The 12342-nt window shown below is 44.7% G+C and overlaps 1 protein-coding gene across 7 annotated transcripts in view; it reads right to left on the reverse strand.

Annotated features, from left to right (window-relative positions):
* Positions 1-12342, reverse strand: part of NCALD (neurocalcin delta) — a 291656-nt gene that overhangs the window by 48320 nt on the left and 230994 nt on the right. For 4 of the 7 annotated variants that reach the window (XM_036337951.1, XM_036337946.1, XM_036337945.1 and 1 more), the window contains one exon: positions 1688-1846. The exons of the other annotated variants lie outside the window; for them this stretch is intronic. The gene's annotated coding sequence lies outside the window, so the exon portion shown is untranslated. The remainder of the gene's footprint in view (positions 1-1687; positions 1847-12342) is intronic. 7 annotated transcript variants of the gene reach the window in all.

Consider the following 12342-nt stretch of genomic DNA (forward strand, 5'->3'; position numbering starts at 1 on the left):
CCTTTAGCTAGACCTGCAGCTCTCTCCACTCCCAGTGCCCTCTGCCCTGCTGTGTCCACTCTTCACCTCTGGCGTCCTGGGCAGCCCGGAGCAAGAGCATCCCTGCCGTGACCACCACTCACTGGGCAATAACTGACCTCCAGGCATGTGCTAAGCATTTTGCACGCTTTATTTTTATAATCTCACAGCAATTATGGACATTATCTCTGTTTTGCAGATACCCAACTCGAGGTTTGATTAAATAAGGAACGTGTGCAAGATTACAGACTCAGGAAGGGACAGGCTGGGAGTCTGAATCTCTTTATTCCGGAGCCCTGGAGCTCATGAATGCTACCTCCACCGCTCTTGCTTCTGTGCGGTGGGCCACAGGTTACACCTGCAAGACTCTGGCGGGAAAGGGAGAAAACGTCAATGTGGTGCCCACTGGAAGTTTCCCTGGGATGGAGGCCTCCTCATAGGGGGTGTTTCTGCAGGTTGGCACGTTCGCCTTCACAGTCTACACCTGCCAGTCAGAGCTGGGCTGAACTCCTTCAGCTTTTGGGGGAGACCAGTGAGAAAAGTGATCAGAAAGGGGAAGTGACGTTATCTGTCATGGCCGAATAATGGGCCGCGAAGACGTCCACGTCCTGAAACCTGTGAGCGTGTTACCTCATGTGGCAAAGAGTCTGGAGACAGGAGGCTCGCCTGGATTTTGCAGGCGGGCAGTGTTATCACAAGGGGCCCGATAAGCGGGAGGCAGGAGCGCTCGCGACAGGGGAGAAGATGTGGCTACAGAAGCAGAGGTTGGTGATGCGGGAACCCAGAAGCTGGAAAAGGCAAGGAAACAGATTCCTCCCCAGCGTCTCCGGAAAGGAACTCTGTCCTACTGACCGACTTCAGGCTCTGACCTCCAAAACTGTAGGAGAATCAATTTGTTGTTTCAGGCACTAAAGGTGCGGCAACTTGTAAGAGCAGCCACAGGAACCCAAACCAATGTCCACATCCCAAGTATCTTATAAGAACCCTGTTCATATTAAACTTGAAGTCCTAAGCCCAACTTATCTAAATCCTAAGGCTCATGTCTATTGTATTTCTAACAGTCCATTAGTGACGTGCTGATGGGCCTGGTTCTCCCTCTTCATAAAGAAAATGAATTAAAATATACCTATGAGCTTTCAGTGGTTCTCAACCTTCCTAATGCCGCGAACCTTTAATACAGTTCCTCATGTTGTGGTGACCCCCAATTTCATTTTTACAAATTGAACATAATTAAAGCATAGTGATTAATCACAAAAACAATATGTAATTATATATGTGTTTTACCATGGTCGTAGGTGACCCCTGTGAAAGGGTCGCGACCCACAGGTTGAGAACCGCTGTTTTACGTGGAGATTGCCCTGCACACTCTGGATATTTCCAAAACCTAAGCGAGAACAGCCATTTCCTTTCCTTTGGGAACTAATGTAGGATCATCTAATTGACACACATTCACACACTGACCCACAGCTTTTCAAATCCGAAACAGGCAGGCATGATGGGAGGTGAATGCAAACTCTCTTTTTTGCTGAGACACTTGCGGACATGGAGGAAAACGTGCCTCTGTTTACATATATAAATGTAGAAGCACTGTGAAATCTCAAACAAAATTAGCCACCACAGAGGGGGGAAAATATCAGATAAGCTCATTAACCCGGGCGGAGCCACTTACATTCACAGGATAATGCTGGCCAGTGGACTGAAGGGGGCGCTGTCGAGCACGGATGGAAGACCCAGCAGCCCAGGAATAGGATTCAAGCAACGGGAGCGAAGATCATGAGCAGATGGACGAGGCTTTGGCCGTTCTTGTCATCGAGAATGCAGAAGAATCCTGTAGTTGGAAGGTTCCTAACATTATCATTGTTATTTGAATAAGCCAGGAAACACCAGATCCCAGAAATGCATCCTTCGTGGCCATACATTTCAGAGAGAAAGCATTGGTTTTCGGGAAACTTGCTATGCGTCCCTGCGCCCTTCAACTGGACACTGCGATCACCCACGTTTCTTGTGCAGATGCTGGACAGCTTTGGAATAGCCAAGGGCCATCAGTTGGTTCTCTTTTACTCATCGTCTCTCCAGTCGAGAGCCCCAAACAGCTGACCCTGTCTGGCTTTCTAGACTAAATCCCTTAAAAACATCTCATCTAGAGCTGGCATTATAACCATTAGCCAGAAATATTGTAATGATCTTTTTTATGGATCTTCTCCCTCACCAACAATATCTTTGTAAATAAGCTGCTTCTTATTCTCTGATAGGAACAATTTACATAGAAAAAAATGATTTAATATGCCAGATCCCCACCCGGCTGGTGTGGCTCAGCGGTTGAGCATCAACCCATGAACCCGGAGGTCATGGTTTGACACCCGGTGGGGGCACATGGCCGGGTTTTGGGCTTGATCCTCAGTGGGGGGCATGCAGGCGGCACCAGGTCGATGATTCTCTCTCATGATTGATGTTTCTATCTCTCCCTCTCCTTTCCTCTCTGAAATCAATGAAAACATATTTAGAAAAGAAAAATAAAGTCAGATTCCCTAGGTAAATGCCTTGTTGCCTTCCTGCAGAGAAGGAGGATAGCAAATAGTTGCTATTTCTTTACTAAAGACAGTTAGAGTGAGTGGCCTGTCTGTGCGTGCCACTGTCATTGGGGACAACAGGGACTCTCGACCCACTTGGCAAATGGCATGAACTTCCAAGTTTCTTTGTCTTCCCCAGGGCACAGGGCAGTCAGCCACAGTCCAGATTTCCCTCAAGTCCTGATTTCAAATAGTTTTATTTTCAACATAGTGATTTGTCTAATCTAACACTACATGTGGCTTAATCCTTATGCTGGTTGAAGACTGTTCATATCAATGTTTGAAAAATAGATAAAATCTTTAGACTATGTTATAATTCCGGGTGAAGAAAATATGGTCACTAAACGTTTACATATTATCAAGTGTCATTAATAAGGTTTACATTTAATCCCCGAAATCAATCATAACTTAGGATGCACAGAGTTCAGACCAATGAGCTCTCTCTTACTCATTATAGCTGTGGATCTGAGCTCATTTCCTCCCCCTCCTCGCCAAAGTTGCTGCTTCTCCTTCCACTGACCCCTCCAGAAAATAAAAATATCATGTGAATAGCTGTGGGGTGGGTGCAGACGGATGGAACCCACAGGCAGTAACAAGTCCTGGCTGCCATTCGAGGCAGCTCTTTGGTTGAGCAGGGTCTGGGGGACCCTCTGCAGGGACCACGCTAGCTGGCATCACGGTACCTCACATCAGCAAGTTCAGGGGAGGGATGAGGCGAGGTGGGTGAAACTCTCCCTAAAATGCATCATTCCGCCCAGCCGGCATGACTCAGTGTTTGAGCATTGATCTATGAACCAGGAGATCACAGTTCAATTCCTGGTCAGGGCACATGCCCAGGTTGCAGGCTCGATCCCCAGTGTGGGCTGTGCAGGAGGCAGCCGATCGATGATTCTATCCCATCATTAATGTTTCTATTCCTCACTCTCTCCCCCTTCCTCTCTGAAATCAATAAAAATGTATATTAAAAAATATAAAAAATGCATCATTGCAAGAATGCAATAGCACAAACATAGAGGAAAGGCTTTAGTTATTTGGGAAACTGCTTAAAATAAACACTACCCACAATAAAAGAGTCGAAGAAAATTGCCCATTCGTGTTCCACCTCTCTCCTCCACTTAAACTTGCAAGTCTGTGATTACAAAACACACCTTGGGCAGCTTTACTGCCATATGCCAAGATTTTCAGACTGGATACAAACAGGCCTCACAGAATGCCAATAGATGGGTCTATTTCCTATCTCTCTCTCCCTCCCCCTTCCTCTCTGAAATCAATAAAAATATTACAAAATTAAAAACACATATCACCATATCCTCCTCTTAGACATTTTCAAGAAAATTAAAAGCACTGAAAAGTCCTCCAATAGAGAAATGCATTAAATTTCATTTGCTCAGCAAATAAATATGTTAACCACGGAACATCCCATGGACCCAGCTTTCTGTGGGTCCCGCTGTGCTGCGAGGTCCATCATCTTAGAGTAGAGTCAGGGGCTCTGATTTAGAAAGAGCATTTCCCTAGCAGCACACAGCTTGTCAGTATGACTGCTAAGATACTCGCTTCTGGGACCTCCTTGGCTTAAGCCACTCTCCAAGGAGACAGAGAACAAAGAATCCGGCTGGTTCTGAGCAGCGAGCTCTAGAAGGCTATTCCTGAAACCAATTCTTCCAACTTTGGGCACCTTTCCTTGTTTCTGGGTCATGGATTTTCTTGGGATGTGGCTCCATAGCCTCTGACTTTGGTAGCTCTCTATGCTCTTTGAGCTAAGCCTTGTCCTAACTTCATTTAGCTTCCTGGTGCCTGTCCTCATCCTTCGGTCCACGGGCATAGTCTGATCCTGGGCTTCCCAGCTTCACCCTACAACTCTGAGGTCAAGGGATTCCCTTCTAAGGTTTTATCCACTCTTGCTTCCGTGTCCACATATGGCTCGCCACCTTACATCTAAGCTGTATTTCCTTGTGAGAATTAGTTACCAGGGAGAGGGTAATGGTCCATTCCCATTTTAATCAAGAAAACTTAACAGAGATCCAGTGACTCTGAGAAGGCCAGTGCACACCGATGCATTATATCATACAGTATCTTGTTCCAGGTCCCAACCAAAGAAGAGCTGGCTGCAATTTTTACCTGTTTTCCAAATTAGGAAACTGATCATTTAAGAAGTAATAACCTGCCCAAGGTCACAGAGCTTAAATAATAGTCAGTCTGACCTCAGAGTGCATGCCGCTCTGACCCAATACGCCTCCCTTGATTCCCTCCCCCAACCCTTACCTATTCATTTGCTGACACCACTGCCCAGGGACATGGCACTTCTACGTGGTCATGACCCTGGGGCAGCCCAGGGTTCCCTCCTCTACCCCTCCTTTACCGTCTGGTCAATACATCATACCCTAGGTTTGTTCTCTCCCTGTCCCTTCATCAGAGTGATGCCCTTCTGCTGGGATTAACTGGTAAACCACTCTGTGCTAATGTGTCCTTTCTGGTAACACAATGCTCTCACCCAGGCTACATGTATATGTCTCCAGAGGCTCCATATGCAGGGGCTCTACTGGTGGGATGGTGAAGACCTGTGGGAGGAGGCTGTTGAGTCGGATTTGGAACTTCAGCATCCCATGAACCTCTACTTACTTTGCCTGGGCCTGCACTCTCAGCGCTCCTTGCACGTAGCATCATGGAAGATTATTACTATTAAACAAAAACCCTATGCCATTGCTGCACCCCAAAGTAAATGACTCAGAATGCCGGGGAAAGAGACCACACCACTGGCATGCTATTAAAGCGCTTGGCAATTCTTACATGAGAGTAGAGATGAATGCTCGTTTCCTAAACATAGGGCTAGCTATGCAAATGGAAACACCTTTTCTAAATTTTGGTCTTCAGACACCCAAGAAGACGGTGAAAGATGACAAGCGGAGGAAAGAGATTTAGTAGTTATGGACCTGACTGATTACCACATGTTCTTGGGCCAGAAATCAGCTTCTTGGGGGTTTGGTTTTCTCACCCAGTAATGAGGGATTAATACTAACGTACCTCAAAGGTGGGTAATGGGAAATGACTAATCCCGACGGCCATGGGATATTAGTTAGGCGAAGTTAAAATGCTTCCATGACAAGCAAGGGGATTTGAGTGATCTGCCTCTTAAACATTGCCAAGAAAGCCCCAGTAATTATCAGTAATGAGCCAGAGTGGAATGCAATGAAGCAGACGCTATAGACGCACTAATTACCAATAGATGGCTGCTGCGCTTTCCTCCCATTAATGTCTTTCCTCAGATAGCAATTTGGGAAAATAAATAAAAAGAAAAGAACACAACATCTTAAAGATTCTTTGGCACACTCCCACAAAGCCCAAGCTATGTTATTAACAAACCATTTCCTGGAAACAGGTGTGCCCTGACTTTAAAAAAATGGGGACCTACAATGAAAGAACCAAAGTGTTCTTTCATTTTACAAGCTTCCTTGAAGTAGAAACTTCCCTTGTGCATAATTCATTAACTTATTACCTTTGGGAAGAAAAAAATCAACCCACAATGGATATGTAACTCTGAAATGATCGCATTAACCAGCGGGGAAATGTGATTTAATTTAAAAAATCTTCACAGTAACTCATGATATTTGAAGTGAGGTTTGCGCCCATGAAGCTAGAAAGAAGAGAAAGACAGAGACATATGTAGGTTGTGAGATACAGTTTCCAGCCCCTGACATCACCATCGATGTCACAGGTGATGGAGACCATGGGCAGTGAGTCAGCATGGATGACTCATTGCCATGGGTTCGAGGAGATCTACCCAGGGCATGTCAGTTCTGCTGCCCAGGCTCTCCCCTCCTTCAACTCCCATGTGGACAGCACCAAGGTTAGTCTCCTTTGAGTAAGAACTGTGTAATACTGACTCCAACACATCCGTTATAAGCTGAGTGCTGCGCTAGACTTTCGAAGGAAAGTGAGGATAATAAGGCACACCCCCTGCCCTCTATTCTTGTCCATTTATGGTGGCCAGATATCCAAATTTGACAGCCCGGAGCTTCTAGAAAGTGTCCACGACTAGGATTAGCGGTAGGGCTGCCAGATGAAATAGAGGACACCCAGTTAAATCTGAATTTTAGTTAAACTACCAACAATGCTTTAGTATATGTCCCAAATATTTCATGGGACACACTTATACTATAAAAAAAAAAAAAAAAAAAAAAAGACACAGCTCTCCCTACAGATATCTCCAAGCTACAGTTACAAAGGCCACTCAGACAGTACTGAGGGCAAAAGAAGAATTCATGTTTTTAAATTTAAAGTTAGAACTTTTCTATGAGAAAAATAGAAGAAAAGGAAACACAATAAATATTCAGGATTTTAAAAGTAAATTGTCTACAGCAAAAGGAAAAAGAGTGATTAAAGTATTATTACACTGTTTCATACATACATCTCTCACTAGCTCTTAGCCTTTTCCTAGCTTCCTGCTGTCTATCAGATCAAATCCAGCCTATCTTAAATTGACCAATTCTAGATCCTCCATAGACCAATTTTGTGGACTGTAAGGATTTTTTCCCCCCAACCAGTTTCTTGATCCCATATAGGGTGTCCTATTTCTGTTGCCAGGACATATTTAAGATGTCTCTTACTCATGGACAATCCTTTCACTCCTGTAGGTCATTCCAAATGTTCTTCATCACTCACTTCTTCTATACAGTTGTCTCACGGCCACATATCCTCCTGTAGTCAATCTATTCATTAATCATTTACCAGAGATTTTAATCAGTGAGTACTATGTGTCCAGCACTACTCTAGGCCTTATGAGAGATCGTAACCAATAAAGCATAGCTCTGGACCCCAGCTGCCTGTGTTACCCAGCCTCCCCAGCAGGGCTGTAACCTTTTCAAAGACTGGCTGGACCTACTACCCTTGCAGTATCCTACTTCGCTGGAATATCTTGGATGAGGTGGGTCATGTGCTAGACTGAAAGGTCTGGATGACTGGACCACATCTGCCTGGTGTCTATAGTAAGCAAATAAGAGGCAGCTGGAGGAACTTTACCCGTCCTTGGATACCAAAGAAATCTTTTTGTAAGTGCTTAACTTCAGGGCTCACCATGTGAGGTTAATAAACATTGAAATAATATGTGACTGATCAAACAAACCAATGAGCTTTCTAAAGGGAAGGCGGGAAGCCCATCAGGAGGGGGTGACATTTAAGTAAGTGAGAAGAGAGTCGGAGGTATTGGTGTCTCCCCTGCAGGAGAGACAGAGATGCCTCCTTGAGTGAGGGCACAAGGACGATATTTCTGGGGACTCCACGTGCTAGGTTTGACCAACATATGGAGCCACAAGCCAGCTGGACAGCTGCCATGTTGGCAGCTTTGTCAAGAGGAAAAAGGCTTTGCTGAAGGAGCTAAATCTTACCTGACCGAGAGGAATCCCCTGGCCTTGAAGCACTGGAAACGGGACAGAAGAGAGTGTCAAGGAGATTGCAGGATCCAACAATAGAAAACGAGGCAGCAGATTAGGCAGAGAAGGAGGACTAAGCAGTGACCAAGGGAAAATGGTATAGGAACTGCCATGGACACTGGACTGTCCTGCAGAGAGGGTCCCAGCAGCAGGGGGCAATGAGGGAGGTTTTACTAAAGCATGGAGGCCAGTTTCAGTGGAGCCCCAATCTTCTAGACCAGCAACAGCATTAATATGTAAGACACTGTCCCAAATTCATAAACAGGTGTGGGCCTAAGCTGTTTATACTTTGATTGGTAGCTGAAATGTCTTTTCTTTCTTCTTTTTAACTTTACTTGTTCCTTCTCATTTGGCACTGATTCCGGGAGAGGGGCAGTGAGGCCTGAAACAAGGGCTTCTCTAGCCTCCACCCCCCTAGACCCTCCAAGCCCTGGTGTGCATTGATTAGGGGCAGGAGTCCCGGAAGGCTCAGTTTCCTTCAGAAATAATTTTAATTAGATTAGCTATTTATGCCAAATCACAAAATATTATTTGATCTGTATATACTTAAAGCTTATTCCTCTATACAGTATTCCAGTCATCTCTAATTACCCCATATGTTCTAGTTATTCTAGTTGCCTAAGAAATAACTCTAAAACTTATGGACTTAAAACAACAACAATTTTTATTTTGTTCATGAATCTGCAATTGAGGGCTGGCTGGGCAGAAATGGCTCATCTCTGGTCTCCTTGGCATCAGGAGGGCTTAAGGGGGCTGTGGTGGCTGGGGCCTGGATTGCCCCCTCACACGCCTGACAGTTGATGCTGGCTGTTGGTTGAGACCTTCACGGGAAGTGTTGGCTTTAACTCCAACATGTGGTCACTCTACATCAAGCATGTCAAACTCGTGGCCTGCAGGCTGCATGCCTCCTTTATTTGGCCTGTGTTAGCCTTTGAATTTGACATGCTTTCTCTACATGGTATGGGCTTCCTCATAGTATGGAAGCTGGTTTCCAAGGGCAAGTGTCGTGTGTAAGAGAAATAGAAAAAATAGCTGCGAGAAAAAGAAACTGTATTCTTTCTATGATCCAGCCTTGGAAGTCACCTAGCATTGCTCCCACGGCACTCTGCCTGGTGCCAACCAATCACAGCGCGTGTGGATTCAAGAGGAGGACAGTAGACTCCACCTCTTGATGGAGAGTGTCGAGAGCCTAGAGGAGCATGTGGACGTAGATATAATTATGTGGCCACCACATACAACGTTACTTCTAGGAAAACCACGATCTATTCCAGCTTGACAGGCAGTATAACAAAGTGAATAAAAGCACCAGGAGTCAAGAGCCAAGCACGTAGAGCCCCATCATGTACCATGTGACACCGGGCAATTTGCTTAAGCTCTCTGTGCCTCAGTTTCCTCATTTATAAAAACAGATGTTGTGAAGGGAAGAAAAAAGTTATTTTGAAAAGAGCTTATAAGACTCTCTAAATGTTAGCTGTTTTCATAACACCAGGGACATACCTCCTCCAGCTAGGACAGCAGTACCTCCTGGTTCCTAGGGGGATGGTGGTGGTGGTGGCAGCCCTGCCAGAGGTAGAAAATTAATGATCACAGGACATTGCCAAGTAAGTTCACTTAAAAATCCATAAGGCAGATACTAACATGATCCAGGTAAGAAAACTGTGACCTAGGGAACTTGCCTGAAGGAATACCTGCAGGTGGTTCCGGACAGGATTTGTCCCCAGTTATACTAGATAGAAGAGCCTGAATCCCCGGGTAACTGGTGGAGCAGAGAGCTTCTCCCAAATCCGATTTGTGGGTGAGCAGGAAGTGAACAGTGCTGTAGTATGCCACTGGGATATGGGGCAATTTAGTACAGCAGTGAGCCAATCTTGACTGGGTTAGTACAGGGAAGATGGTACGGATATACTTAGGCACTACTAACTTAAGAATTCCTTTCATAAAATGGATGGCTCTCGCTATTTCATAAGACAGAGTATTTGCATTAAAAAATCAGTCTGTAGGTCTGTGCCTGCAAGTCTCATTTTCTCTGAACTGGAGGACAGATAGACAGCCTTTGGCCCACTGGCAGTAGGGCTGGGCATACTGATCTGGAATCCTTGCCACTGATCTGAGCAGATGACTCGCACATTAGGCTGGCTATTCACCAGCTGAATAATGTCTCTTCTAAGGTTTGATTCTGGTGTAAAATCTAGTAGTTCCCAGGTTGTTTGCTTGTCTCTTTTGTTTTGATGTTAATTAGTTAGTTTTTCCTTTTAGTGAGGATTCTCTTTTTTTATTGCACTGGCCAGCACAGCTGTAGGGGAGAAACCTTGGCTGCCGATACACATAGATCTCTGGGCAGGTTGCCTATATAGTTAGACTGCAAGTTCCATGATGGTAGGGGACCTCGTCTGTCTTGTTCACCACAGCATCCCTAGTGTCTGGTAGGTGCTCAGAACTTGTTGAACACATGGAAGACTGAATGTTTGCACTGAAGGGCAGGCAAACAAATCTCAGAAGTCCATTGAGATAGACCACTCAAGCACCAGCTGAGGGAGGGAACCAAAAAGCCGACTCCAATACTGTGGGTGCAGTAGCCAGTTAATAAATACTTGCGGTTTGGATGATGTTACCTCATGCTGCACCTGATTTTTGGTGAGACGTGGGAAGGCGTGGGATGGGGTAACTTGTGGGATGCTATTTTTTATTTCATCGCCAAAGATGTTGCAAATATGGCCATCACACAATTGGTCGTGGTTTCAGATGTCTGAATCACATGGAAGTCAGTGGGAGGCAGCTGAGCAGACAGCCAAATATTAGAACACTCTTCTTGACATTTATTTCTAATGGATGAGGTTTAAAATCATCAAAGTAAAGACAATATAGGATCATCCTTTTGAAAACTCATCTTTCTTAACAGCCGTATGCTGCCTTTGGTTTTCCTACAGTCATTGGGACAGAATTCAGGAAATATGGACAATCCTTCCATTAGGACAAGCAGCAGCTGGAATAGCTCTCAGACTAGAGATTTCTTTCCTGAAAATCAAATCTAGGACTTTAATGTTAGCTGAGTATACTATGCTTCACATTAGTGTAAACTAAATTTGAAAAGGATGCTGTGTCTCCAATTGAAGGCAATTATAGAAAGATGTCCCAAAAACCCGAAAGCTCACGGCAGATAAAAAGGACACACTGTCTTTAGTATGGAGAATGTGGCTCCACTGCATTTAAATATTTATCATATAATTCTTATATCCGAGTTTTAATGAGCACTAACTTTTATGGCATCACTTCTGGAAACAATAAACAATGCCATATTTTGGAATGCTAACTCTAGTTAGCATTCCATCACAGGGTGCCTTTAAATAACAGTTGATTCCATGAAAAAAAATAATGGCATGTTCCTTTCTGAATTGAAATTTCAAACACCTGCCATCAAACAGTGCAGCCGGGAGTCAGAGCTGTTTTTAGGCTTTTTCCATTTCTTCATAAAAGCCTCCAAAGCAGGTGTTCCTTTCGAGTCCAAAGAAGAAGAAGCGTTTGAGAAAATCCTTTTTCGTAATTTCCCAGCGAACGCGTGAAAAAAATCGCGAAGCTTTCATTTCCGATGTTAGGGATTTGGATCGAGTTTAAACAACAGCTTGTGTGAGACGGCATAGCTCCTATTCTCTCACGCGGAGAAAGGGTGGCTTTGGACACTCAAACGCAGGTTAGGAAGACAATGCTACGGGACATCGGCCAACCAACTGCAGCGTAACCCGACTGGCTGGAGAGAGAACGGAGGCAGTATCTTCTGCAAATTCAACGTGACACGGAGAGTGAGGCAATGACTTACATACTCCCACTAAACAATAATATTAATACCTCATTTACTGCTCTTTTTTGTTGTTGTTAATCCTCATCTGAGGATATTTTTCCCCATTGATTTTTAGAGAGAGTGGAAGGGAGGGGGAGAGACAGAAAGAGAGAAACATTGATGAGAGAGAGAGAGAGAAAGAAAGACATCAATTGGTTGCTGGGGCAGGGATTGAGCTTGCAACCAAGGTACATGCTCTTGACTGGAATCGAACCCGGGACCCTTCAGTCTGTGGACTGATGCTCCAACCACTGAGGCATACTGGCTAGGGCTCCTTTCTTGTTCTTAAATATCCAGTAAGTCAAGTAAGAGTCTGAGTTCAAAGTACCTGGGAAGTGTCTCCATTCCCCATATCATTTTGAATGTGTTTTGGCCTGGGGCCCTCTGGCAGATAAACCTACAGGCTCTATCCTGACTGACTGGAATGAACATGACAATTTATCAATTCACACATGTGCTTTACACTAAACTTGGAAGTTACATAAGTTCTTTA

This window comes from Myotis myotis, unplaced genomic scaffold (assembly GCF_014108235.1).
Source record: "Myotis myotis isolate mMyoMyo1 unplaced genomic scaffold, mMyoMyo1.p scaffold_m19_p_16, whole genome shotgun sequence".
Classification (NCBI taxonomy): Eukaryota; Metazoa; Chordata; class Mammalia; order Chiroptera; family Vespertilionidae; genus Myotis; species Myotis myotis.